Source organism: Lepisosteus oculatus, chromosome 18, assembly GCF_040954835.1.
Source record: "Lepisosteus oculatus isolate fLepOcu1 chromosome 18, fLepOcu1.hap2, whole genome shotgun sequence".
Classification (NCBI taxonomy): domain Eukaryota; kingdom Metazoa; phylum Chordata; class Actinopteri; order Semionotiformes; family Lepisosteidae; genus Lepisosteus; species Lepisosteus oculatus.
In genome coordinates, this window is record NC_090713.1 from 23,426,124 (window position 1) to 23,431,298 (window position 5,175).

The window sequence follows — 5,175 nt, forward strand, 5'->3', positions numbered from 1 at the left end:
CACACACACACACACACACACACACACACGGGGTTGGCGGGTCGTTCTGTGGGGAGGATCAAAGCAAACTACCGTGCAGCTCAGAAAGGCGAGCAGGCTGGAGAAGAGCTGCTTTCAGGGTTACAAGTGGCCTGTTTTAAGCAGACTCTTAGCCTTTGTCTCCGCGGGCAGGCCATGACACTCTGTCTCTGTCTCAGCACTCATTCCTCCCTTGTTCTGAATGCCCACACAGCAGGGCCAGAATAATGGCTTCGTTAGTGCGCTCGCATCATGAAAGGAAATTAAGCATCTTATTCAATAGGACCCATTGAGGCTGCTGGGAAGGGAGGAAAACAACATTTCTTTTCTGAATGGAAACAAGGTAAAATTGGTGCTGCTCTCAACTGCAGAGGGGGTGTAATCAATGAGAAGAGGGAGAAGGAGAGGGAGGGGGGCTGTTTTTGCCAGCAGCCTCCTCCACAACAGCACAGGTAGGATAAAGGAAGCGCAGACAAACTCAGGAAGGATCAGGCTCGCGGGTGCCTAGAGGGATACTGCTCATGTTGTAGGAGAGGAGAGGAAGGATGAGAGTTTTCAGAAATAACTATTTTTAACCTGGTTGCACTTGTTACACGATATGCATCTGCATTTCACTTGTGAGTCTTCTAGATGTTTCCACACGCCCAGCTAGAATATGTCATTTGCGTCGCGTCCCAGCCTGTGTTCTAGAGTGAAAACAGTCTCCTCCCAGTAGTGTTCTAGAGCGAGCCCATTCACTCACTGCAGACCCCAGTGCTCCTGGACTGGGACAGGTCTGTCCACACAGCCCTCAGAGCAGGAACAGCGGCAGAGCGGACTGCCTCCTGTCTCCAGCCCACGGCTGCACAGCTCTGACACCTGCTCATTAGAGGAACAATATTAACAACGAGGGGGACAGTGTCCCTTGGGATTCCAGCACTACGTCCTGTCGCACGCTCAGCAGACGAGCCCCTCTGCCAGGGTGTGTCTGTGCGCGATTCCCACCTGTGTAGGGGGACTGAATGGACTCACTTCGCACACAGCCAGAGTTCTGCCAGACATAACAAGTGACCGGGATGGGGGGGTTGTGTCCGGACACACCCGTGTGGCTCCCCAAACAAGCGAACCTGGGGTGAGCCGAGCCTCCACGGACAGCCGGACAGGAAGAGGTGGAGTAGGAAAAGAGGGGCAGAATCCAGCCGTCGAAACTGTCAGCCCTAGTGATCACACTCCCACTGCACAGCTGTCCGATCCAGTCCAGCTTTTACAAGAAGCCATGCCTGGTGTTACTGCAGGTGCACAGACACCCAGGTGCTGTTCTTCAGTGCTCTCCTGGCGCTGAGTCTGCAGCAGGGAGGTCAAGAGCTTCTCTGGTTTCTCGGGCTGCAGCTCCTGGTCCAAGACCCCCAGACAGGTGAGAAGGACAGCCCAAAATAACAACACAACTGCACCTCGCTCATGTCCCCAAACCACTGCACACCTCCGGTGTAGACACAGTGGTACCTGGCCCGTCTGGGAGGTAATTCCCGTGGAAGGGGTGAAAACGTGAGCGCTTTCCGCTTCTGTTCGAGTCGCCATGTTTCTAAACCCCGGGGTCGCATTTCCGCGTTTCGGTCACGTCATCTGCGCCGAGGCTTCTGGGAAATGTAGTAAATGATAAATGTAATAAAAAATAGATTAACGATAAGAAAATAGCAATATTATTGCTAGAGAATTTAAACTCTAGTGGGAAAATGAAAAGCACGTCAGATTAATTCCAAAAGTGCGAGGATAAAAGAACCGGTTCACTCAGATGTTTAGGTGCCCTGCTGCGCCTTTCCTGGCGCGACACTGTTGGGTCTTGAAGAGCCAGGAACGTGCTTGGCCCGGGTCAGGAGCGGGAGGAGTCGCCTCTCCGGGAAACCACGCCTGCAGGTTTTATCATTCTGGCAACAGATGTAATAACTTGTATATGTAGTACCACGTAGAGGCGGCACAGTCCTGCTGACGCCACTTGCTCTGCTGCCTGAGATCCGGATGTTGGCCTGTGTCTCGGGGACCCGCACCGGCCCGCCCGGGCTGTACGACACTGGTAACAGTAGAGGAAAGCTCAGCTGGCCGGATCTCTGGGCCGGGTAATATCGCTGCCTTTGTATTTCAGTATGACTGTGCAACGTCACGAACACTTACCGAAGTTCAGTCCCACTCAGTAACGAGCCCTCGGATTCTGAGACAAAACTACACATGAACTCTCCGCTGAACAAAAATAAATCACACCGACGCCAAAAATGGACCGAATTTCAGCTTTGTGAGCGTGTTCCTGAGTGTGGGGGGTACGTGCCATTCTCCCTTTAAAAGCCATTAATAGAAACTGTTCTATACATAGTGTCACTCTCCGATGAACAGGTATGAGCCCGTGTGTGTGATCGTGTCCGGAGCTGGGCGCTATAATTAAACGCCCTCGCGACGTCATCGCCTTTGTTGTTCACCTTTCTGGGCGTCCCGGGCACGAGCACACCCGTCCGAGAGCTGAGCGCGTTCACCACTGGGGGGGCAGGGGGGTACAATCGGCGTCGTGACGCCCCACCAACCCCAATTCTCCGAAACAACAGTCCGCCTGTCAGCCAGGGCCGGGTGGGGCTCCTACCGCTGAGGACGGGATACAGCCAATGTATCCTCAAGAGCTGTGTGTGTGTGTGTGTGTGTGTGTGTGTGTGTGTGTCAGATTTACGTGACCTTGATACTTACACGCATTCGTGCAGCACAGCCCCTGACGCCAAACACGTGAAGTGCTGTTTCTAAAGCTCATTATCTAGCTAGATATCCAGTTTCCAGGCAGCCGAACAAACCCGTTTTTTTATTTCACCCCCAAGCAAGCGAGACCCCCTTCCGCAGGGTCTCTGCCTTCAAGGCCGCGAGCCGCTGTTCCCGCAGCACGCGGCCCCTCTTGGTGCAAGGACCCGCTCGCGCCGGGTTTATTTCATCCCGAAGCGAAGCGCGAGATTTCTCCGCCCGGCTCCGACCTCACGGCACGGGCTCGGGACCTGGGCTGGTCCAAACTTAATTAGCAGGGTCTTAGACTGAAGTCAAATCAATTCTTTACGCGCTCATTACGAAGGGAGCTGTTTTTTTTTTTGGGGGGGGGGGGTCATCCGGCCTCTTCCACTGCTCGGGCCTCAAGCACTCGATTAGTCCTTAATGAATGCACTCGCAGTGACGCAGAATATCAATTAAACAATTAAGAATCAAGCGATTTAAGGGAGAAAATCGTCCGGAACCGGCGTGATGCTGACTCAGGTACAAGTATTCAGGCCTGAATCCAAACGGGAGCTGCTGCTTAATTACTGCGCAGAGAAGAAAGAACAACAAAATGTTTTCACATGATGTTACTTTTAATAGTGTTGCTCATTTTGTCTCTAGATTTGACAGTAATTGGTGAGAGTTTTGCGATTTGTTTGCTATAGAGAACAGCAGTCAGAACTCGAGTTTGCAGGTGCCGCCTGCTGCCTGGTGAGCGTGGGGTCATGCAGTCACGCTGATGCAGAATGGCCGCTGTGTGTCTCCCAGGTGGGGCCGCACTTCAGGTGTGGATGAGCCGCGTCTCCACCTGTATGTAAGGCACTGAGATCTTTTGAGATAAAAGGCGCTATATATATTTACGGATTCCCGTTTCTCGCCCAGATCTTTCTTTTTTCCGCCGCGTGTTGGTGACTTGTTCAGAAACTCTCTAGGAGTTGTGAACGGGGTAATTACTGGAGAACACCGCTTCAGGAGCTCAGTCGCCTGGCTCAACTGGGCGATGTCCTGCTGGACAGAGCCTCGCGCGTCCACGCTATGAAGTGTCGGTGTGAGATGTACCCGCCCGCAGCTTTCAGAGCAGATTGACGGTTTTGTTTTTATTTTGCTTTGCTCTGAAAGATAATGCCGTTTGTCTTGCAGGACGACCATCCTTCCCGATCGCCAGTTGCTGCCTTATTCAGGACTGGTCACCAATATTTACTCGACTAACGACTCGCCTTATCTCCCGTCCGCACGCCCGGCGGAGCGCGCTGCTCTCCCGGCCTCTTTATATAACGTGCGATTGCGATTTGACAGAAGTCTGGGAGACGTGACCGCGAAGTGAGATTAATTATCCTACCCCCGTTCCCAGTTCAGTGCATTTGTACATAAAACTGTCTGCACCGTCGTCCGAGTGTTTTTTCTTGTGTGTGGAAGGGAGGACCAGACCTGACTGTTAATACGAGTCGTGCATAGAAACCCGAGGCAGTTGCGCAGTGAGACGCCACCTCAAAGTTACGTTTCACCCAAATCTTTTCCCCTTATAAGGAATGATACATGGTTATGTAACCAATACAACGCAATTATTTTTTTCTTCCTCGCAGAAGAATGAAGCTCTCCTCCGCCATCTCTCCCTTGTCTGGTTCCCGGCGTCGCTTTGCGACTCTCGCGGTTTTCAGCAGAACCCCCCCCGGCTCGGCTGCAGCCGAACCCCGCCGCCATTCACAAAACTCGGGCTGTCCTGCACCTGCACCGCACGTGTGATGGGCATCCCGGGAGCGCACCCGCCCCCACCCCCCAATCGGTGTTCAGTGACCCCAAACTGAGAGCGCGCTGGAAAGGGCCCGGACGGACACACCGGCACTCTGCTCAGCCAGGGGCTCGGCTCGGACCGGCTCGGCTCGGCTCTGCAGCAAAGACCTCAGGCATGCGCGTCAAATCCGAAAGACCGAGGAGGCACTAAGAGCGCCTTCCTCTTCACCTGCGGGCTCGACGCGGCCCCGGGTCCGAGTGTGACAAACTGATGAGCAAGCCGTGATTCCAGAGAGCGGAGTCCCGCCCCTCTCCGATTTTGTCCTAATCGGGCTGTCTGCGTCGCCGGAGCTCCTTTTCCCGACCGCGTCATCGGCAGAAGTGGGTGACGTGGGCTCGGAGTCAGAGAGGGGGGGCAGCAGCGCCTCACGGCTCCGGACTGGTTCTTGTGTGCAAACGAACCCCCCCCCCCCCCATCATCCCCCCCTTGTGACGTCGGTGATGCCAGCGGGCCCCCACTCGTGCACCCAGCCTATATAAGGGAGCTGCGCGCGGAGTACCTCCACCAGATACACCGGCCACGGCATCTGGACTCGCGAGGCGCACCGACACGGGGATCCGCGCGGGCAGACTGGGGAGCCTGGAGCTACACGGAGCGCGAGAGGAGAA